At 41.3% G+C, this 25,877-nt stretch overlaps 1 protein-coding gene across 1 annotated transcript in view; it reads right to left on the bottom strand.

The window, feature by feature from the left end:
• The window catches only part of GLI3 (GLI family zinc finger 3), a 201,491-nt gene that overhangs the window by 90,426 nt on the left and 85,188 nt on the right, over positions 1-25,877 (bottom strand). The window lies entirely within an intron of this gene.

Genomic DNA, 25,877 nt, shown 5'->3' with positions numbered 1-25,877 from the left:
GAGTAAATCAGACAACGATGTTCGAAGGCAAATGTGACTGGGAAAGGCCATATTGGAGATGTTTAACTGCACCACACCAATGGCTGAACCTGGAAGAATGTGTGTGAGGACAGAGAGACTCATTTCACGCCCACCTCTTAACAAGGAAGGGTACTTTCTTTGTCCCCATGACTGAAGACCCAGGGATTCATGGGTGCAGTAAACTCCCCTGCTCTATGTCCTCCATGGCTTTCACAGGAAGGGGATTTTGCAGCTGTCAGAACTCCTGTTTCCCACTGCTTCCGGGGAGCCTTGGAGATAGGCTGACAAAAGGGGGAATGCACCCCTGACACCCCATGGGCTCTCCGGAGTCAGGCACCATCCCGCCCTCCCCACAGCTTCTGCAGCCGGACTGTCCCCCAGCTTCGAGGGGCACAGCTCACACAGATTACAGCTTCCCTCACCAGCACACCACTGTGATCTGTGTGCCTCAAGATGTTACACGCTGCTCACCACTGCCTCCCAAATGCTCACAATTCCAAGGAAATGTTAAGCACCTCCAGCAGCATGAAACAAACTGATCCTGCACAACCATTACCCAATTGCCACTTTGGGTGATGTCACGTGTTTGTCTGACACCAAAGGCTGAGAAGTACAGACATTAGGTCATGTCATGGATTTACTAAAATGCTTCTAGAAAAAAAAGGAAACTTCAATCATGTACTGGCAGTAAAACTAATTCTACTGAAGTTTTGCCCACCAGCTCTTGAAAGTATCTTTTCTTTATATTTCCCACCTTTCCTATTCATCAAAATGTAAACCTTCTCTTAGATGGTATTATTTGTGAAAGCAGTTCCCTGGTCTCAACTAGAGTTCGTTAAAAAAAAAAAAAAAATTTTTCCTCATCATGATTTTTTAAAAAGTTGGTTGCTTTATTACTGCATTTTGAAGTGCAGGAAGAATGAGAGGAACAAACCTCATTGCACTGAGGGAATTCACACAGAGGATGAAGAGGGAAATAATTTCTGAGGAAATATTCCCAGTATTTCAAGGAAGCCTGGAAAACATCTGACACAGACTGTCCAGTTACACAGCTTGATTTTGTGAAAGGAAATCAGCATGTGACTAGCCACAGCACATTTCAGCCATTTACTGACTTAGGAACCATAAAAGAAAAATAATTGTGGCTTATGATGTAAGGGAGCTCAAACTCACAGTATTCTTAATTTGGGCTCTGCTGCACCGACTGGACCTTGGCATGCAATCTTTATGCGCTACACTCCCCATGCCAAGCACTCATGGTCTCCAATGGAGGTAAAAAAATGGGTCATAGATGACTGGGAACACACTGTCATTGTCTGAGTGGAGGATGCTTGCTGCCACCTCCTGAAAAACATTCCCCAGCAAGGCGAAGGGGAAAAGGGACATGGGAAGTGTGTTTTAGCACATCTCCCTGCCTGCCCTCTTCCCTGCTAAACTGCTATTTGACTACAAGCAGCATAAGCCAAAGGGAGGAGATTTGAAAGCAGATGTCTAGTATTTTACAGTATAAAGTCTGCCACCATTTTTTCAGCAAAAAAAGGAAGTAACTTACACCCTCATAAATGCACAGGCAAATCCTTCCCTGCCCTATGTGTCTCCTCCAAAGAGTGAGTCTGGAGAGCACAAGTAAGACCACAGAGATTTTGCTACCCATATTCATGTCAGACAGAATGTGGTTCACCTGGCCAAAACATGAAATCCCACTCAGGATGCCAAGCCTCCTCACTGTCCCAACGTGCCCAGCCTGAGCGCCTACCCATTAAAAGCAGTCCTAGTAATTATGTAGTGAAACACCATTTGACCTCCTCAATGTCTAATTTACTTTCCACTGAGAAATGGAAACTTAGTATTAAACAACCCAAAAAAAGGTATTTTCCTCTGTGGGGCTTATGCAGTGCAGATCATCAACAAGTTTTATTTATGCATGGGCTATAAATCTCCAAGAACATCTTTTTGAGTCCTCTCACATTAAGCGCCTTTGTATATCTTGGTTGCATCTTGTTTGTAGTCTCCATCTGGGAAACAGCCGTACTCCATCATGGCACAGGGAGCTGTCTCTGTCAGCCCTGAGCCGTCCGGAGCAGAGCTGCATATCAAACCCCAACATAATTATCCATCTCACAGTTTATTATTTACACATGAGCAATACAGCTGGTGAACATCGTAACTCAAGTGTATGTGTAATAAGTTACTACACTGTAGCCATCTCTTGTTGCAACCCTTAAGAAAAATCACATGATGACTTTTCCAAAGTCAGGCTAAAACTGCTGAAGCAGAATAAAGTGCCACTAAACCTGGCTACCTCCTATTTATCATACAATTTCCTGACTGATGGTTCCACAAACCAGCTGCTAAGTGCTGTGTACTCTACTGTCAGCAGACTAACATGCTAAATGGGAGACAGGGAGAAAAATGTACAGAACTACAGAACTGGTGGAGTCAATTTTACAGATGGAAATCAAATCCTGCCATGTTGGGTCAGCCCTCAGCACAAAAGCTGGCAAATTCTATGTGCTTGGGGGTCCGAGACCACTCCACTTTGAAAAGCACTGAATATTTATATGGAAAGACTGAGATCAGAGAGCTGCCAAAGCACCCATTGTCCAGGGTTTCACTTGGAACTCACTTGAAATGGCATAAAATGTAATTAGTTGATGTTTTATACTGTACCATATTTATATGGAAATAGATAATAAGTTTACAAAGCAGTAACTGAGGCTAGCCAGTTTCACACTGACTTCTCATATCCCACTCAGTAGCTATTTCATTAAAGGCACCATCAGAATATTAATAACACATTCTGCCACAGTTATTGATACTGTACGTAAGTAAAAACTGAGTGAGACTAGTCAGGCTAGAATTGAATCTGAACCTATCTGACTCATGGTTGTTTGTGCAAGATGCTTTACCTATCTAGAAAACCAGGGGAAAAACTCAGTGTCAAAGACAGGACAGCTACTCTGACTGTGTTTTCATTAACTCATTTAAACTGTGAGGAAAAAAACTCTTAACTTCAGCAAGGAGAAACTCCTCTCACAAAATAAATCTAACTTCCTATTCTGCTAAGGAGATAACTTATTTCCTTAAAAATTCTGGCTAAGATGCAAACTTAAACAGAGTATGCCAGGCAGTTTTCTTACAGACATCCAAATGCAACTGTGAATTCCTGGGCCAATGACATCCTTGCAGAGACTGATGTAAGTGTACAGTATGTGGAGAGATGCTGGCTGTGTATTTGCAACCTCAGCTTCAACTCAGTAGAAGTACTTGATTCTGTGCATAAATTCCACTGTTTTCAAGAACTTGTAAGGACATGCCAAAGCACTGGAAATATATCTGAAGACATTGCTCACACATTGCTGAGTTTGGTAGCTATTGCTGCCTTTGGAATTCTCTGCTGCCTACTGCTGAAAGCTTCCTTCAGATGCTCTCCTGTGTCCTGCACCGATAGCGGAGTCTCCTTAAAACAAAGTGTGAGACACAACTGCCTGTAATGCTACAAACTCATCAATTTTATGGCTGTGAGATTTTCTGGAAAATATGTCAATTTATGCTGACTTTCTGTTTTGTAAAACCTGCCTTCTTATTTCTCCTTCAAGAATCATTCTTACCTTCTTAAAGAAGTGAATAGGATCATCTCTCTCCAATTACAATCATTCCCATACAGGAAAAAAGAAGAGACCTACTCTTCTTCTCTGAAAGTCGACAACCTAAGTCTCTGCTGCAGCATCAAGAGAAAGAAACTGGGAGAAAGGGAGAAAAGACAGGTCTGTATGATCCTTGATGCTGAACAGCAACCCTGAATTGAAGTCTGATGAGATGCAATTCACAGCAAGACATGTTGGAAAGAGGGATGATGCCAGCTGGCTCAAAGGTGCTCTGCAACACTCTGAGAAGTCGGCAGAAGGGTTAGGCTGCTACGAAGCTCACTGAAGTTCGTGATAACTTCTGTACACTCTCTAGTCTCTCAAATATGCCTTACTTAGGTGATCACTACATTTGGAAAGGTCGGCTGTAACAGTGATATGAGTAAAACACTCTGCCCTCCGCTAGCTGACTGGCTGAAGCACCTTGTGATTCCTGCCAAATGCTTGAGGGAGATGGCTGCTGAAATGGCAGGCTGCCTTTTTCAGCACATCAAGAAAACATTTGCTACCGTATGTGGCAAACCCTAATGTAATAACCATAGAAGATGCCTGCACTGGCTTGAACTCACCCAGTGTGGCCTCAGTGTCTGCACCTGTATCATGCGATCAGGGCCAAGAAAACAGAGGTCCCAAGCCCAACATAGGAAGCCCTCATTATGCTTCGGCACATTTGTCCATAGAACAATCAGCTCACCAAATTACATGTCAGAGCAGAGCCAGGTACAAATTTCTATCTCAGATATAACCTCACTTGAGGTGAAATCTCCTTCCTGTTTAAATCCATTACAGTCTTGATGCTGAACAACAGTACCAAGCTTTCACACCAGATGTAACAGATACAGTATGATGCAAAATATAGCCTCCCTGTTAATGTCTTTTCAATATGCAGAACAGTTTTGAAGAGTTTGCCAGCAAATTTCTACACTTCCTTTGGTTCACAAGCTGATCACCAGATGAGAATTTTCTAATATTCAGCTTTGCAGAGTCCCTAAGGGTACCACTGTTTCTTCATGTACATTTCCTTCAACTGATCTGAACTTAATGGTATTGCCAGGTTTCATGGCAAGAATTAGGTTCTTAGTTGCCAAGCAAAGATTTTATTTTGGATTTCTGTTTAATTACAGCTTGCATTAGGACTCAATAAGAGCACATGATGTCTCTTATAGTTTTTTTAGTTCTCTCTCAATAAGGGGTGATTTATGTTTTCTATGTCTGCTTATACCGAGGCTTTAATCAGGAAGAAAAAATGACTGAGCCACAGCTACACATTAATGCACGCACTTAACTCCATGCACTTTGAACAGTTTCCCTACGGTGACAAGGGCTGGTTGCCATCTGAGACACTGCTTGTTTCCAGGCTGATCCACTGCCGTGCTACAGCCAGTTATCTCAGGATGCTTTCCCAGGCGTCTGTGTGTGCATGCACACACACACTTCCAATGTGGCAACAGTCCCATTGACATGGATGTAGCTAAGTCACCATCAGACTTCACAGAGAAGGGGATTCTAACTAGGAAAAAGGAAAAGCCATGGCAAAGCTGGGGAAAAAGTCAAGTAAGTATATAAAGCCAAGAAACGGAAATTGAGGAAAATAACTTTTAAGGGGCAAGTCCTCTCCATTCCAGCAGCACTAAATGTTAATTGTGATAACATATAGTAGATGTAACACATTCAGAGAATAGAAAATTTTCCATTGGCTCATTTCCCTTCCTTGTGTCTGTGTGTATTAATGATGATCAAACTTCCCCTTTCTACCCTCTGCTGGTGCTCACAGAGCCTATGTACCGATCTTAAAACTAAACCACAGGAGTTCCAGGCCAAGCCTCACAAAGCAAAGCAGAGCTCCAGCTCTTGTTATGGCTGAAAAATAATTTCTGTCTTTGCAAAAACAAGAATTAAGACTTTGGCGTATCTTAGGTTCCTGTCATCCATTTTAACACTTTCAGTTTGTAAATCCAAACACCTTGTGGGAACATGTTTTATTGTTAGCAGTTCCACAACAATCATTATGCCAAACACTTGAGGGAGGAGCAGTTCTTGTGCTGGAATAAAAGTTGCTGGAACTGGTTTCATCAGCTGGCATTGAGAGGTGTTTAAATATGTCAGATTTGCTGCAGGTATTGGCTAAATAACTGCTGGATTGATTTCAGTTTGAACACTTTATTATTCTTTCCAGTCAATGCAACTCTGCTGCCTAAGGAGCAGGACTGCCTTCTGGAATACTAACTAAACTTTCTCAAGTCCATTCAGCAGACTCCAGTGCTTACTACCATTTGCCCACTGGAATTAAAAAAAAAAAAAGGGGGAAAAAAAAAAAAGAAAAAGAAAAGAATGTAGCAAGACAGACTCTCAGGGTAATAAATATATTGCATGTACAAAACACCTTGAACAGAAAAGCCTCAAATTCTTTCAAAACACAATTTATGATTCATCACAGCCCAGTGATTTGCAAATGACTGTTTCCACTGGGATGGATGCACGGGTAAGTGAAGAAATTACTCCTCTGCTGCCCTGATCAAACAGCCATGAACTTGACTGGTGAATGGGATGGGAAAAGCACTGCTGTCCCACAACCCTCTTGGGACATACTTTTTAGAGGAGGAAAGCCAAGTCACTCCATCAGCCCAATTTGCCCAAGAACAAACAGCAGATTAGTGGAAACAAATCAGGAATATTCTGCCTTCCACCCAAGAAACACTGGCTGCTTCATCCTACAAGCAACCTTAAAAAACTTTCATGAAGAGGAGCACAACTGCATACACCCAGCACCTGCACATTGGCCCGTGGTCTCAGGAGAAGAGGATGAAAAGGCTCATCATCCTGTTACTTAGAGGTATAGTTGTTTCATCTAACACAGCTGGTTCTTGGTACAGCACAGCTCATGTTTTTCATAACCTCTGGATCACATGCAGCACTTCTTAAAAAACTTAAAAATGTGGTTTCTGCAAGAAAATGACAAATTGCCCGCTGCCAGGAAGCTGACAAAAGAGATCCCTCCCTCTTCTACCTCCAAAGGACATGCAGTAATAAAATAATTCAGCTTCTGCTTTGCAACAGTTGCTGCCTTGCTTTTCCTGCCCCTAACTTCTCATGCCACCATGTGTCAGTGCAGCCTTCACCACTCCAAAATGCATCCATAAAAATTATGAAAACCAAAATGAGCAACCATGTTTAACTCTCAAGAATCACAGACCAGTAGTTTTACCCAGCTGCTCTGGAATGCTTCCCACCTTTTATTACACATGTGTATGAAGGATCACATCCTCAGCATTTCCTCCTCTGCAAGCAGCGAGTAATTAGATCCATAACCACAATATATACAAAAATAATTTGTAACTATCTACCTCTTAGTATCCATTTATGTAGCATACAATTCCAGCGGTTGAAGGTGAGCTAAAAAGTGGAAACTAAGGAAATTAAAAGATTACAAACAAAATAAATCCTGATCCACAATGGTGAGAACTGAAGAAGAAATCTCACAGCAAGGCTTTCAGCTCCAAAGAAATTCTAAGCAGAAGTTTAATGCGGACTTCCTGAACAATAGAAAGGAGGTGCTGCCTCAGATCAGCTTGGTTATTCCCTAAGGCTCAACACAGCTCAAAGAATGCATCTGAATGTCCGGCTATCAGCTGGACACAACTTAGCAATGAAAAATATCTGTAATATGCAAAGGTAAATGTGGCTAACGAAAGGCAACAGAAATCTAGAACCTGGCAGAGGAGGGGGACTAAAAATACCCATGTATTGCTGCTGATTTGATGTGGGAACAAATGAAGACAAGTTATGTAATTCAACAAGCTTTGGTGACATTGTCAGAAGTTTGTAAGCAGCAATGAGTCAGTCTGCAAACATTATTTGTTTAAACAATGGTTTGGAGACTTGTGTGCTCTTCTGTGTAGCAGAATCAAGTTTAAAAGCTATTTGAAAGGCCAAACCTCAAACAGCTGGGTATCAGTATAGCACAGGGGAAATCACTGTAGCTAAACAGATTTTCAGCAGCTGAAGGTCTGGACCACAGTATGGAAGACTTGGAAATAGGTTAGACATAGCAGCTTTCATGAGTATTTTATGGCATGATAGGAATTAGACAGGAAAATGTATAATTACATCAGTTATGTCTATTTTTAGATATTAAAACTCCTCAGATTCTATGGCATGCAGAATCAGATGAACACACTGAGAGATTTCTTATCCCTGTTGTTAAACCTGATTTTTAAAAATTTCATCCAAATATTCATAACTATTTAGCTTCTCTCTCTATCATCCTTAGCAATTACTCTCCTTCTGAGGTGTTTACATTCTTCAAGCTCTTGCAGATGAGCAAGTAGTTATTACATGTGCTGTCAGGCTACTTGATAATATACATTTATTTCAACTTTTAAGCTCTCTGTCCATATTCTAAATTAATCACAGCAATTTGTTTCTTCTTTCTGTGTTTCTTCCAGGTTGGGGTGTCATCCCTGCACTCTTGGGCATTAGGTTTACATGCAGGCTGACACTGTTTAGGAGGAGGCAGCCTTAGAAATTTATAATAGAAATAATCTGTTTCTGAAAATTTCCCTTTCTAGCAGGGATATGTATTTCTTACACACAGTCCCAAAAACCATTTCATTTTTCCACTATGAGACAGTGTATTCATTATGTGGTAGTGACCTTATCTACCATTTCTAGGGGACTGCTGGTGAAACAGGCACTGCACTCAAGTCAAATAAAGTCAACACAAACCTATTATTTGTTACTACTTCTTGACATTTCCAAATACTTGACTTTAAGCTGTTTTCTTACTCCATGTTCTCTCACCTTCCCTCAGCTTCTTAGAGAGTTCTTCCTCTGTATTTCATTTTTATGCTGGTTACTTTTTGTTTCAGATCATTACTGAAGATGGAAAGCACAGTGAGTTCCCTTAATTTGCCCTATTGACATTTATTCTAAGTGCTCACTCAGCCTGTTTTTGAGATGTCATATTATCAATATTCCAATCAATCTTAGTTACTTTTACAAGCCAAAATTTGAGGAAAATATTTTTTAACAAAAAGGGCCATAGTTAAATTATGTCGCTTTCCTGGGCTTCATCCTGGTCACTGTTAACACACAGAAACCCTTTCTGAGACACTCTAAACCACTTGAGTGAAAAGTCCGAATAAAGAGCTAAAATGACAGTATTTTATTAACTCCGTGTGGTAATCACATATTCTCTGAACAGAGAGACACAGCTCTTCCGGGATTTTCCTGGGGAAGGCTGTGAGAAATCTCAGAGAAAGAATTAAAACAATTATTATCTCTGCACCTGCCAAGCAATCTCTGTCTGTCAAAGATGTTTACAAGAAGGAGGTGTCCCTTCTTGACAAACAGGTGAGAGAAGATTCCTAAAGGCCAATCAGATCTTAGGTCCACCACTGTTTCTATAAGAACTGTGTATTTCTAATAGAAAAGTACCTTTTCATGCCTTCTGATGATGGAGTCTCTGTATCACCTTTGTCTGTCCCCAGTACACCTTTGGTGATAACTCTCCAACTTTCTTCTAAAAATAGTAGCTCAGTTGCCTGAAACTGCTTGTCCTTTTACTAATCTCTCTTGGTTTTTGTTCAGGATCTTTTATTAAGTTCATTTTTCTTTACAACTTCTCTGTTTTCCACTATCCAAACACAGGATGACAGTACCAGCTTTAGATATAACTTTTTTTTTTTTTTTTTTCCCCTTTTTATAATATTTTTTTTTTTTTTTTTTTTTTTTTTTTTTTTTTTTTTTTTAGGACTTTTGTTAGGATTTAGGATTCCCCAATTGCTCACCAAAGGGCATTCTCTCTATAGGAAAGTATGGAAGTTCCTCCTAAAGTCTTACCAACACTTTCATCCTCTCTTTTTCTCTGCAGATGTAGTGGCAGGATCTGATGTACACTTATCTTGCTTTGGAAACTAAAAGTGCTGTTTACCCAAAGTGACCAACCCCTTACATCAACCACTTAAAGCTGGAACTGCTGCTGAAAAACAGGAAGAAGGGCATGTGTGTCTGAGCACATTTTCTGAAAAGCACAAATCAAAAATTGACAACCACAGCCTAATGAATACTTAAGGTCCTCATGCCCTGTGAGGACAGCCCTGAGTCAGTAGAGTCCACATCAGAGGTGCAGAGCAGGGGCACACAGTTGTAGAGGGCACCTGGCTGCAGAACCAGCTGCACCATCTCCTGAGGTCTTCTGCCTGCGCTGTGTCCTACTGACACCAGCATCATTGCCACGACAGGTAGGTCCAGCTTCACCAGTGAGGAAAAACACTCCTGCTAATGAGAAAAAAAAAAAATGGAACAGCAGGGACCCGAACAGGCAGAAGCATAAAAATGTAGTAGTGGGCAAAGCAGCCCATGGCACTAGCAATAATTTTTCTGCATAGCAACAACACAAAAGCAAAGTCTTCAGGGGACTTCTCTCTTTCTTCATCACCTGTCTACAGTGCCTACCACAATGGGCCTCAGTCTGTGACTAAGTTTTCTGGCACTACCATAGATGAGTGTAATAGCTTTCTCCAGCCTCCAGTCCAGGTGGACCAGGAAAGAAAGTTACACAATCTGCCTGTGCACAGCCACGTTCTTCAGCTTGGTGATTGAGGGACAAGACAGGAGAAAATGTAGAATTAGGTGGAACACAAACCCACAAATATGAGAGAAGAGGGAAAGAACTGTTCTTCTGCCCAACCAAACAGGCAAGGGAATACTAAAGGGGAGGCTGCTTTTCATTCCTCTCTACATCCTAGAGGAGAAACCAGGGGTGCTAGGAGACAAAAGGAGCCACAAGAGAGGAAAGATGGCCAAATGATGACGAGGCACATCATTCCCTGCCACACAGCCAAGTGACACAGGAGGCTATGGACACAGGAGGTTTAAATGGCTTCAAGGGGAACATCAAAGAAATGAAGTGTAGTAAATATCTGAAAGTGCTGAAACCATAGGACCAAGGAATTCCCCAACTGAAATTTCTGTGAAACTGACAGAGGAGTAAAAGCAGAGGAGAGTCATCTGCGAAGTTCCTACATTAACCTAATGGCATCTGTTTTTGGTCATTGTTTGGAAAGGACACCAGGCATGCCAATGTGGTCCCTCATGCTCTGTGCACGCCTGGCATGTTCCCCAAGGCAAACCCCTTTCTCTGACACTCAGCCAGCACATCACCACGGGCAGTGCCGGCACTGCAGGATTTCAGCCCTGTAGCATAATCATGAAGACACCCCCAACCTGTAAAAGCTTCTCTCAGCTGTATGTTTGCATGTTACGCTTCATAAAAGAGGTGGTGATAAAAGTAACTTAACATCTCCTGTCCACCGAGACACAATCCTCTCATCCACATTTCTGTGTGGAGTTCAGATGCAATCAAGCTATAAGGAAACAGGGGACTTCATTTACACTTCAGCAGAAGAAGGGAAGACAGTCCTTCAGTCCCACCTTCTGGCAATCTTGGACCTTTTCCAATGCATCAAGCATCAGTTTCCCGCCAGTGAAGTGTTTGATGCTCTACTAAATGCAGTGGCAGTGAGAGAGGTATAGTAACCCTGCATATGGAAAAGCCATTTGACACAAAGGTTGGAGGTCAAAAGTTTAAATGTTCATGACAGAGACCACAACAGGCTTTTTCTGGTCAATAACATCAAAGGATTTGCCAGCTCTTAATGCTACTATTGTCGCTTGTTTGGATCCTATTGAAATTCTAGCATATTTATTGCACTCTGGGAGCATAAGGACTTTTTGTTTGTTTTAATCTCTATGCCGAACCCAAGGAGTCTGAAGTGTTGTGACTCCCCTTGCTCCCAAGGAAAATGAGCAGAGAAACAAAGCCAGAGGATGTGGCATTGTAGTCCCAACCAATTTGGTGCTTTCTTCCCCGCCAAAAAATAGAAATGACGGATGGAAACATATGGTCTCTATTGGACAGGGCTGGAAATCTCTGCTCCTGAAGTCCCCGCATGCCCGGTTTTAATTGTTCTGTGCTATGACAGGGGGTGAAAAGCAGTCCCCACCATCAAGGTCTGTTGTGCCAGTCATTGTTGAGAACCGCCGTGCTGCAGCCGACTAACGTTCCCATTAGGCACAAGTGTGGCAGAGCCAGAAGCAGCAGTGAGGTTCTCTGAGATGAACTGAAATGCCTTCACCACAGAGAGTTTCACTTTACCCAACCCGCCTTTGCGCTCTGAACTTCTGCTTGCGGTTAGGCAGAAACTTACTACCAGGGCTCTGCAGAGCATGTTCCAGGCATTGTATTGCCATCAATACCTCATGCCTTGCCAGGAGCAGGATCTGAGTTCATTTGTTCCTACCTTCCTCAGATTCCTGTTTCCCTCTCCACAATAAGGATTAGCAGTTTAAGTTATGTTGCTGACCTCCATCTGGCTAGGCAGAAACAGATGTCTGCGCACTCGGGCACGATCTTATTTCAAAGTGGGGACTCTGGGTTACTGATGACGTTATAAAGGCAATAGCATATGTTGGCTCTCAACAGTCCATTGTCTAATTGGGATGGTTTTAATCAAATATGAATGTACCCAAGTTTTCTCAGCTAATGAATAAATCCCCCTTTTAAATAACGACAGCAATTTTGAAATCTCCATCGAGGCAGCATCCTGAGGAATGCCTACATGAACAGCAGTCATCACTGAAGGCCTGTAAGAAGCTGCAGCAACATCCGCTGCAGCCCAGTTCATTGTTTAAACAGTTCCTAACTGCCCTTCCCAGAGGTAAGCTGCAGCCAAATTGTTTTCCTTCATTTCACAAACCAGATATGTACAGCTTATGTGAACAGCCCTAAAGTTTACTTTAGTCTCTGTGTAAACACCTTCTACCACATATTTCAAACAAACAGTTCACTTCACTAGAAAGGCAAACAACGCAGCCACAGAATACGAGCACTTGAGGAGAACCACACCGGGCAGAGAAATCCTCTGCCCCTGTGTAAACACAGCCTGCTCTGCAGCTCCGGGCAGCATCCGCCTGCAATGCCACTTCAAAAGCCTTTTCACAAATACTTCACATGACTGTTTGCAAGTAAATGATAACCCAAAGAGATTATCTGCAGGGCTGAGAGCCATGATGACTATCACTACCACTGCACAGGCAGAAAAAGAAAAGCCAAAACACTTGCTGCCAGCCCGGGGTGAGATATTAAACTATAATAAACTCGGTAGCAAACCAGTAACATCAGCTAAACCTGTTAAACTGGAAAAGTAGTGCAGCTTTGGTAGCCTGCTTTGGTGTATTTGCCTCCACAAAGGGCACTAAGTTTTACCCTTAGCAATGAAAATATTATTGCACCTCCGTCGTTTTTTAACTGAGCTGCTAAACTGGCAAACATCAGAGAGCTGTACAAAAGAATGAGAAACCTGCATAGCCAACAATTCACCAGCTAAAACACTAAACTTATTCCTTCTGGACAAAATACACACGGCAATTCAAATGCCTCGGGAGCACACAAAGTATTCTTATATCCCAGAAACAAGTACAGAAGATGAAGGGAGAAAAAAGACAACTGGACAGAAAAAGGCAATGGAAGGCAGCCAGTGCTAGGAGGCTCCTCTCCCCTGCTCTCCCCTTCTCACACCCATGTGATTCCTAGGAACGCTCATTGCTGAGCTGGGAATGCACCTTCAAGAGAGATATGCAGCTTAGAACTGCTTTATGCCAGCTGAAGAATTTTAAATAAAATACTGTCATTTGCACATTTGAGGTGAAGGACACAGGGCAGCTTGTTACAAGTTAAGGGCGCTTTCACTGTGTTCATCACTACTGTCATCACCAGAGTGACCGCAGTAAGCTACAGGGATGGCATCTCTGCATCAGTCATAAAGCACAGACCCCCAGTAAGCCCAGCGCATTCACATAACCTTCAAAAATAAATTATCAACTATCCATATGCTCTTAAATCAATTCTCAGGCAAAAAAAGAAACAACCAAAAATCTAAATATCCTTCAGAAAGTTTGCAAACAAGGACACACTGCACCTGTACAGTGAGGGCTCACAAGCTGTGAAAGTGCTGAAGTTATTCCAACTATCATATAAAGAGGAGAGGAACAGATAACATTTTTACTAGGGGAAATCAAGTCTTAACAAATATGGACATGAAGGTTAGGACACCTCAGCAACTATAACTTCAACCCTGCAGTGATGCAAAACATACTTTTCAGTTATTTCCATTCTCAGGGTAAAATTAAGTCCCACTAAGTCAGAACTGTTTTATCATTCATTTCAGCAGAGTCAGCATAGCCAGCTCTTGTGATTTTATCGTGAGTCCTATTTTTCTTTTCAGTGTTTTGGTTTTTTTAAAGCTCCAGGATTTTCAGTCATGTCAGTAAGCAAGAATTTCAGCTTTTATTTAAGGGGAAAAAACCCCAAAAACTAACCAAAAACCACACATATGTTTCCAGCTGTTATGGTCCCAGAGAAAAGCTGGAAAATTAGAAACTCCCAGGTTTCATAACATGTGAGCAAATAAAAAGCTCCAAAAAAAACATACATGATCAGGTATGTAGGTACAGACAGGATCATGTGTTTTGCATGATCACATACACAAAGTTATTATTTTGGACACCTAGATACTAGATGATGGCAGAACAGAACATCTGTGCTACAAATGGTATCTACTGACATTAAAATATGTGCATTTTAACAGTGATTATCTTTAAAGTTGCTTGCAGAGATTTTGGTCCATACCAGAACTGCTCTTCATATTTCAATGATCTTTTTATTTGACTAAGTAGATGCTTCCTGTACACAGAGTAATTTTTGTCCTATCTATTAAGATTTGAGAATTCTTCTAAGTTCTCCTTATATACCCAGTCTTAAAAGATTGCTTACTAAAAGACAAGAGGTAAAAAGAACATTTCTGGGAATTTTAGTGGAAAGGCAGAATCTAGGTTTAAAGTGGAAATAAAATGACTAAGTTTCAGCATGAACTAGAGAAAATTACAATCATAGCCAGCTCTTTTAGGGGCTACAATAATATACAAAAATACAAGCAATACATTTACTATTACTATTAGCACAAGCTGACCTAATGCAACTAACATGTTTTAAACCAGTTCTTGGAGAGCTGATAATACTAACCTTTAGGTGCCAGGAGTTGGGAATTTCCCAGCGTACCAAGCTGGTTGACTTACTGACACTAAAAATAGGACTCCAAACCCTGCTGCTCTTGTGGTTTATGTACAGTATGATTTTCTTCAAGCAACTTTGATCCATTCAGAAGGGTGAAAGAAAAATAAAAATCCATTTCTTTAAAGATGTTTATGACCTGAAGCTCTTCTAATACAAAAAAGGGAGAAACAATTTATTTTTATTATGCCATTCCCCAATGTTCAAGTTAAACCAGACCACTTCTGCAGTTTTTTACAACATTCCAGTGAGTCCTCTGTTGCAGTTTTTTATTCCCTAGCATGTTCAGCTAGTAGCTGAAAAAGTTATGCCTACCCAAGCAACACATGGTTTTGTGGGGCTGGTGGTTCAAGGTGCCAGAGTTTATCTAAGCTCTATCTCACACACAAGCCAACAGACCACAGTTTTCCTTCCAAATCCATTAAACCCTCTTGCTACAAATGCCCAGATTGCATGGAAGAGTCAGTTTGGAAAAAAGGAAATCACACATCCTCTGACATGCAAACACAAAAAAGAATCCTAGAAACACAGGATTATTTCTCAAGAAGTATCATTTCTGCTCCTCTGTTTACTTGAGCAGTCTGCAATTAGTTTCATTTCTTCTACCCATACTGCAGCAATAAAAACCTCAAATGAGCTAAAGAGAACAACTCCCGTAGACATCTTATGAGTGCACTTTTACGAGTGAAATACGTAACAAGTGTTCAATGAAGAAATCCAGATCTTTATTTTAGTTCCATGAGATATCACCATGGCTTGTCTTTTCCAAGCGCTTAACTTGGGGTGACATTTCTTTGCAAAAAATGACCCCTCACTTGATGCCCGAGCCCAGGGTCATCCTTGAGAGACTCTCAATCACGCTTGAGTTCAGCAGCCTTCTTGATAGAGGAATGTGAACAAGTCAGACCAACAATAGCCTTGCTGCTAGATTCCTCTTGATTACATACTCTCATTAGTCAAAATGAGATGGCAACCCTTCACTGATGTTTACAACAATGGTGGCACAAGCTGCCTTTCAGTGCAGATGAAGACCATGTAAGAGGGGCTTGTCCCTTTCTCATACACAAACACCATCAGGGCTACAAAGCAGCAACAAGTATACTTGGCATTTTCTTCAGTTTACCAAAATGGATCTCCAGAACTTGCTGAACACTCCCAAATGGTTAAAGCAGGTAGCAGGTTAGTAGGTGGAAAGCTATTTTTCACAGGACTCATTAGTACATCATGGGTAGAACCCAGGGAAAACCAGAGGTAATCATCACCACCAAACTTTTACTGGGATGTAGTGAATGACCCTGTGATGAGGTATGGCAGAAGCTGTTTCCAAAGGACCAGTATCTACCACTTTCTCCTTCACACAAAAGGCTGGCCTCTGGCCTGTTCTGGCAAAAATTTAAGGAGCTACTTCCTAAAGCACCCAGGCTGTAAGCTCCATTTCAGGCAGCACATGTAAATCCTCAGGACAAGAGGTACATGCCTCTCCTCCCCTCTCACCTGAAAGATTTTGAGACGGTCAAAGTGAGGCAGCAACAACCAGGATTAAATGGAGAAGACAATCAGCATTTGAGCACCAAGCAGGCCTTCAGCGAGGGCTGCCCCATTGTGCCAGCACATGCAGGGAGCTCTTGGCCAGGTGGGAAAGCTGTTTTCAAGATGAAAAGCTCCCTTTGGCTGCTTTTGCTTCTGTGCTTCTGGCATTCATTCCTATTTGTATCTGATTGTGGGTTTGGCATAGAATTTGCCTTTTGAAAAAAAAAAAAAATCAGGGAGTTTCCTTTTCAGACAGAGGCTTAGAGAGAAAACAAGAGACTCACATTCCCTCCTCTCCCAAGCTGCACATAACGGGGTAGAGGTCAGGGGGTGCAGCAAACCCTCTGTAAGTAATCCCCAATTAAGTTCATTCTTAACTGAAGCACTTGGCTCACGGGCAGATGGCGTTTCTGCAGTGCACGTGAGCTCAGCAGACAGAAATCCCCGGCTTGAAACTGTATGCCTTGAACAGAGGGAAACTCCTTCTCTTCTCTGGCACTGAGCTGGTGCTCACAGAGGACTCTGAAAACCTTGCTAAAACCAGAGCCAAGTTAAGGGGACTAGCACAGCACCAGATTTGCATCAATGTGCTGCTCAATAAGACTGAAAGCCCAGTATACTCACCTCAGTTACACAAACCCAGCAAAATACACAGCAGACCTGGATTGTGATGACTTTTTGGGAGCCAGAAACAGGCTTGGCAGAAGAAATTTAACCAACCAAAGTAGTCTTGTTAAGTGCTGCAATGTATATTCCATTCTTTACAGAAAGCACAAATCTACCAGGAGTAAGGACATTTGGTACATGCATAGAGCAGCCCACTGAGGCTTTGCCTGCATGCAGATCTGACCAGCATGTGCAGACATCAGACAATAGCAAAGCTGTACTGAGGACTGGGAGCAGCCTCCCATGCACGAGCCACACAATGATCTGGTATGCTCCTTTCAGCCCCAAAATGCCATGTACAGCTAAGCTATCACAGCTTTCTGTGTCTCCCTCCTGCAACCACAGAAAGAGGCCACAGTCTCCCTCCTCTGCTTTGGCAACACTCAGAAGAGTGTCCCTCATCACAGCCCCCTGCCATTGCTCATACAGCAGGGACAGTAGAGTGGGATGAAAAGCCTGGAGCTGCTGCCCCACATGCCCAAAGCCATGCCTGCACTGTATTTGTGCAGTCTGGTTCACAAGATCCCCACAAGAGCAGAGCTGTGGTAATATAAACCATGACAGTATAAACCCTGGAACTGCAGCTACCATCCTGGCCTGTTTGTTCAGACAGTGAGCCCAGAGCTGGGGTAGGCTGCATGGTGCCCACCGCACTGGGCATCAGCACCTGAGCTGATGGGATGCCACTGGGCACAAGAACCAGCAGCAGATACACCTCTGACTGTGATGGACTTGCAGGCTCCATGCTAACCCCCCAGCCCAAGGAATGTGGGCACAAGCCCAGCTATGGCCAGCAGGATACTAAAGTAATGCTCCAATTTTGCTCCCAAGGCAGCAGTGATCAGAGCCAGCAGCTCGAGTGGGGCTCAGCTGTACTAGGCACTCTTTGACATATACGGACACATTTGCTCTCCTGTAGACCATCATACCTTACCAGCTCTTCAGCAGACTGAGGGCTAAAGTGGGCCAGGGAGTTTCCAGCCTGTCAAATAAAAGAGGCGTCTGCTGGGAAGAGCTTTACAAGCCAATGTTCTCTATTTAATATCCTAGTGGCTCTTCATATGGCGTTAACCCCATCATGGAAACAAGAAAAAATAAAAAGGGCTTCGGGGTGGGTAAAAAACAGACTTTGGACATGATCCAAACCCACATTCCCAAAGCGGCCAAGAATCACCATGGGGACAGTTCTGTACACACTGTTTTTCATTTGGCAGCTTCAGACTCAAACCCCCAGGCGCTGGCATGGGGGACTGTGCATTTAAATCCTGCCACACTGCACCAGCCACAGCATCTGGAGTGGTTGCAGCAGCCGCTGCTGCCGCAACAGGTATTACTTTTGCTGCCAAACCAGCTGGGGAAGAGGTATTGGCAAAGGTCTGGCATACGGATGTGTGCAAGGGCTTTTAAACTCCTTTCCCCCTACCACTTGCTGGCAGCAGCCTGTGCCAATACAGACACTTCGAAACAACAGAAAAGAACAGAGAGAAAGTTGAAGGAGAATCAGGAAATAAAGTACAAACTAAAATAAAAAATCCCCAAGAAGCCCGAGTCCAGCATAAAGGCATGTTTTAGGATCTGTGTGATCTGTGTGGATAATGAGCAATACTAGAAAACCTCTGTGAGAAGGCCTCATAGCGCTCATTTGTTTCTGAAATTGGTACAAATCTGGCAGGCAGCGACTGCAAAGAGGAGTAAGAAAGGAGAAGGGAAAAAGAGACCGGAGCTTGGCTCATGGACGAAGAGAGAGGGAAACTGGCCTCCTGCCAGGATTTTTGTGAATGGGTGGGTGTGTAGTATCCATTTCCTCCCAGTTCCAGGGGGGAAAAAACAACAAGGATGTAGGGAAATGCTTCGAATTACATGCTATTTGGTCACACTTCAAAAATGTGCAACTACTGTCACATAATTTGGTATTTTCCTAGTATTATGGCTGTTTTCTTGCAGCACAACTTCTTTCTTAACAAAGATATTTTTCATTGTGTGCTGAATGTACTCGACTTTTACACACTAAATGTCTATTCATAAAAAATGCAAGCCCTTTAAGTGAAAAATTCGGAATTTATTAGTATAAAGACTTTAATGTACCTTAACTGTCTCAAATTCTCATTTTGATTTCTGCTGAGCTAACATTTGCTCCCAACATAAAGGGGCAGCAGCAGTGTTGCAAGAGGTCTAAGAGACAATTTCACAGGTGTTGCAAAAATTACAATTTCTCTTAAGTATATTTAAAGCATAACTATTGTACTGCAATATTGGCAAGACAAAAAAGGAAAGACCATCCGATGACAAAAACAATAACTAAACACACAAATGAAATTAGAGGTCTAACATGGTGAAGTTTGAGGTGTTGCTGCTTTTTCCACAGCTGTATGATCCAATCATTTATTGTTTGGATTTAGTTTTTAAGTACAAATGTATACTAATTATAAAGCATGTAAATTGTGCACTAAAGATATTCTAAGCTGAAATAATCTGGTAGCATTGCAAGATTACAGTGATTTAAAAGTTAGCTGCAAAAAAAGCAAACAAAACTGTCCAAAATATTTCACAAAACTCACAGGAGGGGCGAGACATAAGAGGAAGGAGTATAAAATAATTAAAGCCAAGACTAAAATAGTAGGGCTCCCTAGAAGAGACTAAAATACAAAACTTGTAGATTCCCTAAAGTTAAATCAAACCCAAACTTCAACATTATTGACAGATTTTGAACATTCTAATTCAGGTTTTCAGCAAGCTTGTAGTGTTTTCAGTGCTTGGTGAGAACTGTAAAGCTCACAGTAAGATACTGGAATAAGAGAATGGTATTTGATTCAGGAGGGATACCAAAAATTAAATATAACTTAGCCCTGCCACCCCCAAAATGAAGGCAGTTTAGGTTTCTCCTAACCAGCAGAAAAGTTGCAGCACTGCCCCATGAGAACTTCAGCAGCCATTTATATAGTTTGTATACCAACAGGTTCATCAAAGAGCTTCTAAGTGAACAGCTTTAGTAATCACAGGCAAAAGGGGGACTTCGGCCCACCAGCCACAAGCCCCAGATTGCGCCAACCTATCCGAGTCTGCTTCTGTACCACAAGGAGCAGTTAGGGACCGGCAAAATTAAAAACTCCATTTGTAACTCCTCCCCAGCTCAGCTTCCCTGCAGGATTAAAGTGAGACCTCAGGGCCAACCTGTAAAAAAGAACCGCCTCCAGCCCTGAAAACTAGTGCATGCTTGAAAAGCATTTCGAAGATGCAAAGTAGAGGCTGTCACTCAATAGAGCGCAAGTACTGAATAATGATAACCATTTAACATTCCTGCAGAGCCTTTTGAGTCAACAGCTTGTCACCTTGGGTTCAGCTGACAGAGAAGCAGAACAACCATGTAAAGTAAACAAAGTTCTCCTTGAATCTCTTCAATCTTTCTCTCTCTCAGCGTTAGAATTTCTTACAAACTCTTTATTTTTTTTCTAATTTCTTACCTTCAGAAAGGTTCTGTATTTTGTTGCTGTCCTGCCACCTTGCATGAATTCAATTTTTATTCAAGTACAGACATAAAAAAGAAAAGACAAGAAACCCCTTCTGGCAAGATTTATTAGAAAAGAAAAAATATTATTTTAAAAGAAATATATATTCAGCCCCTGAAGGCTATGTGTTTCGTGGAACAGCACATATTTTGCTTTAGGTTTTTGTTTGTGTTTGTTTGTGGTTTTCCTATATATTCAGTAACATGATTATACATGAATCTGGTAAGTTGTGTACACTTAACTACAGTATACCATACATGTTGTCCACCATTCGATTAATATTCTTATTTTCAGTTCAGCACAAGTTCATTCAAACACCAGGATGTGAGCTTTCTAAAAAGCCCTGAACACAGATCCCTTTCTACTAACAGGTGAGCTGGAAACAAAAATAATCTGAAGACGATTTGGTCATGTAAGATGTGAATCACAAAATGGAAGAACATCTTATAGATTCAGTGAGCACCTGAGAGTTTGGTGACAAGACTGATATCTGCACATGTTTCATCCCTAGAATGGTCATCTGGTTTCTGGAATGCTGTTTGCACCCACTTTTACACGTCTTAGACCAGGCAGCTGAGTGAATGAGAAAACTGGCCCATCCAATAGTTTAGTGCTCAGTTCAAGGGTTTTTTCATAAGCTTCCAGAAAAATCAAGGACCCAGATACCTGCAGGATCAATTTTCTCCACCTTCATGAAGGCTGCCCTGCATGCTTCCAGTTCTCACCACTGACTACGCAAGCCTTACACCAGTCACTAACATAATCTCCCCTTATTTATGTTCATCTTAATTCTTAGCCTTCATCTTTCAACCATTCCTTTCTCAGTAAGTACCAAACACAGGAAAAAGGGAACAACTAGAACACAGGCTATGAATAAATGCTCTGCAATACAAGACACATACATACATCTACAGAGCAAGAGAAATAGAGAGCAAAACTATTCTCACACCAGGAAGTTGGTTATGACTTCCATGTGAAAATAATTAACCACAGAAGATTATATAGAGCATCATCATCGGTTTCTTTTACAACAAGTGGGAGATACCTATGGATTCTGGAGCATGGAGAGTAAAGACAAAACAAAGTGACACATCAACTAAAACCTGTGGGGTGCTAGAGAGACCCAAGGAAAACAACTAACAACAACTGCACATATATATTATCAGATGCACATGCAGTTTTCCCCTATGTGGTGGAGTCTGAATGTATGAGATTGCTGTTTAAATGTGATCACCAGAATAAAGTATGAGAGAGCTCTATGCCCTAAATTTTGCTGCCTTATCCTCTGTTAAATGAAAAACTCACAATGGCCAGGTATTCTGAGTCAGGGTACCCATTAATCAGTATCTAAACACGCTGCAAAGACACTGTATGAAAAGAGAAGGAAAAATATCTGACTGAAATAAAGTACAAGGTGAGCAGGATCCAAGAAAAAAAAATGGGAATGGAAGCAATACATATATACAATAAAAGCAAAATACCTCTAAGACAAATTCCTCTAACTTCCTGGGCACCTCATCCTGCTTCCAAAATTATGTATCTAGAGAGCTCATCAGAATAGCCCCAAAGACACAGTGAGGAGGTTAATCCATACAGATAAGCTGAAAGCCTATTATTTTCAATAGGTTGGTGTGTAGACCAACACTGACATCAGTAAAAGACTTCAGTGGGCCATCAGCCCACATGTTGAATCAGGCATATTTTTTAAGGGGGAGGTATTTATTTTAGAACTGATTTTCCCTTCCTTGCAACTAGAATTCTACTTCAGTTTACTAACACTTAATGCTACTTTCAACATTTAAAAAAACCCAACAGAACTCATGAAGAAGCTGCATTTACATATATTAACAGTTAAAATTAAATTTATACATGTTTACCTAGAAGAAAAATATAGGTAAGATCTCACAAAGACTTTGTGGTTATTTTTAGCTGCCATAATAGGTTGCTAATTCAGTGCAATAAAACCAAATATTAACTACTGAATGACTACAAAACCACTTGCTTAGTGAAGATGAAAGATCTGTACTGACTGCATTCCAGTAATTGTTTTCTACGCAGAAGTGACTGCTGCCATGATTATTTTTTTTATCTTGAAGATGAATGTCATTGGATTTATTAGATTTACCTACAAGAGCATAAGAAAAATAAATTCGACAACATGCAAGTCCACAGCTTTTTAATGTATTTTACATATTAGTGGTGCCTACACAATTAGGCAGAGCAGTTAGATACAGGATAAACTGAAAGTTTATCTGCCCTCTTTAGCAGAAACCCTAACACTATAAATCAATCCAAGGTGCAGGCCCATTCTCTCTCCAACTCCCGTGTCGTGAGCTCAAGCTAGGGCTCAGAGCAGAGACAGGTCAGACATCACAGCTCACACAAGGGACCAACCACATAAAGGTGCTGCTTTACTTTCTCCCTTATACATAGTGGAGAGAGAGAGAGAAAAGGTTCTTCCTACAGCTTTTTTTTCCCTCTCATTGCCATAGGTTAAGATGGCCAAAACTGAGCTACGCTGGCTTCCCCTCATGGAGGAGCAATACAGCATGTCAAGTCAAATTCTCAATTTCTCAAATTCAAATTCTCAAATTCAACATTTCACCTCAAAACTGAGCAACTCACCTCATTTCCTACTGACAATGTCTGATTCTCACCAAGTCACGTCTCAGCCCAGCATCAGTGGTGCGTCTGTGATAAACAGCACGCATTTTTCCACGAGGTCAGAAGAAATAGTTAATCCAAATAAAACTTTTATATTTATGAGCTTGCTTTGGCACCTGGTTTTCAGGTCAAGCATTGTATGAGTATTAATAGGGATGCAAAAGTATGACAGAATCATCCAGGCAACTGTATGTGTAACAGCATCCATGTACATCAATCTGATCATGTACCAGTTTTGAGAAGAAAGCTTCCTTACTGACAAGTCACTCATGCTAATTGAAGTCCCACACTAGGGTACAGTAAATAACAAATATCTCGGGATCTTACATGAGAAAGCTTTCCTTTGATACATCGGCAGGCTTGTCATGCTTTTTTTGACTTAGTGTAAAATAAAGACATGGGACAGGAGGCTTTTGAGACTCCAAAAACATGAAGAAAAATAATGGAACTCATTACTGAGCACAGTTTTGACTTGTTTAAGGGCTGTGTTTGCTAGTGAATGGAACAAATGATGTTACAGAGTGAAAGCTGCCAAGTTTCATTAGAGTACTTCTGTGAAAGTGTATGATCTCAGAGGCTATATATGTTAATTTACAGTAGAGTTTAGATTAAAGTGATGAATGTGTATCTAGTATACATTTAAGCAAAATTTTAAAAGAAAACCAAGCCTTCCTGTTCAACATGCCACTGCAGACTCTCCTGTGTAAAAGCAGAGCACCTCAAGCAATTGTTAGTCTCTATTGGCAGAATGACACTGTATTTAATTAAATGTCCACTAGAACTGTAAAGCTCATTTCCTAACCCTGAGTTCAGCTATCAGAATACATATAGTTTGAACAGTGTTTCATATCTGCTTGATGGGTAAAAGCTGTCAGAAGGTCCTGTCAAACACTAAAAAGAGTAAAAGATTAATTTCCTGGTAAATTTAGTTGTGTCTTATTTCTCTTTAGCTCAAGATGCTGGTTAGCATTTAGCTGTTTTGTTGTACAGTGAGCAGACCGAATAGGGCACAGCTTCTATTCCTGTGTATTATTTCTCACTTATCTCTCCTAAAACCATTTTAGTTTTGGGGTTTTTCTCTGTTTTTACACATAAACAAGACAAACATGGGTGCTATGTATTTATGTAGAAATGTGGCAAGTCCATTCTTCCAAGTGAGCATGCATTTAGATGGTTTTGTTTGTCTCCTCATAAACACATGCCCAAACCACACCTAAACTTACACAACTCTAGAACTCCAATTCTGTCACTGATGTAATAAAGCACACAAGCAGGCTTCCTGCTTATGTCTCACACACTTTTTTTGAAAGCAATAGGTGATGTCAGGCCAGCTGGGTCTGCATGAGAAATTGCACATTAGCTGCAGAAAGTAAAACATTGCAGAGAACCTCCAAGTCAAAACCTCCCCAGATGGTAACTTAACATCAGAGCAGAGCAATGGACAGATGATTTTCTGGGGCAGGACTCTCAGCTCACCCCCAGACTGGCAGGAGCAGCTCCCCAGGCGACACTGGCACCTTTGGTGTCCCAGGAGTAGCTGCATGCATTTTGATCAAAGTTCACTTTTTTGGTTTTTTTTTTTTTTTTTTTTTTTTTTGGTTTTTTTTTTTTTTTTTAAATCAGCTCTGTTTAAACTGAAATTGAACATTATGCTTGTAGAAACAGGACCTAACAGCATCTGCTGACAGCTGTGCTGATACAAGCACAGCTCCTCTTCAGCGTGACATAGGAAACTGGGGAATGGATTCTGCTCTCTGTTCTGTGACTGCAGGACTACCGACTTCAGCCAGAGATGCAGACAGACACCAGCATAAGGATCAGGAACACAGCTTCTCAGAAAAGACTGCCTAAAAATCTCTACCATTCTCCATTACTGTAGTAATATCCTTGCACATTTGGGTGAGAGCAAGACTTCGAACCATCTAACTAGCTGAAGAATGAGGTAATCAGTGGCAAGCTAATGTACAGAAAATAAGTACGTATTTTTAAATGTACGGGGATGTTTCAGATGATAAGACGACGGGTTGTACATAAACAGTAAGGAATCTGAATGACACTCAAGTGGCATTTTCTTTTACACTGAAGCCTTCAAGCTAAAAACAAAGGCTAGTAAAATAAGAAGTTGTGTTTACTGGGTCCCTCGACTTGCCGTCTAATACAGCTATTCATCAAAATACCGCATGCTTTTTGCATGACACATGAGTCTTGTTCAATCAGTGCAAAGCTGCAAAAAATCTCCTTTGCAGCTACAACCACAGCCTGATTTTGATTTATTGAATAATTTGACTGGAGAACACCTTAAGTCACAACAACATTAAATGCAGTAACTTTTCATTCCTTTGGTGAACACCATATGAAATTAAACAAAATAACAATTGACAGCACAAGTTATCCTGAATCTATTCCAGATGGATTAAGCTCACTGTATGTATTAAGTGGAGGTTTTAGCTTAAGTTTGACATCGCATTTCACCGACTTCCCAAAACAAATCAAAAATAACCTAGGATGTGTTACCGATTCCATTTTAAATCTAAATATTTCTGATACTAATTATAGAGCAAAAGGAGAACATTGAAGACATTTCAACTTTAACATCCCTGCCATTCTGATTAAAAATATCAGCTTTACATCTGCAAGAAATTTATAAAGTGGACTCTTTATAAATTGTTAGGGAGCAATTTGTGCACAGTTAGTTCTTTGTTTAATCGAGAA

This window comes from Pyrgilauda ruficollis, unplaced genomic scaffold (assembly GCF_017590135.1).
Source record: "Pyrgilauda ruficollis isolate IOZ18807 unplaced genomic scaffold, ASM1759013v1 scaffold2, whole genome shotgun sequence".
Classification (NCBI taxonomy): Eukaryota; Metazoa; Chordata; class Aves; order Passeriformes; family Passeridae; genus Pyrgilauda; species Pyrgilauda ruficollis.
The sequence above is the reverse complement of the archived record's forward strand: the minus strand, read 5'-3'. Positions and strand labels throughout refer to the sequence as shown.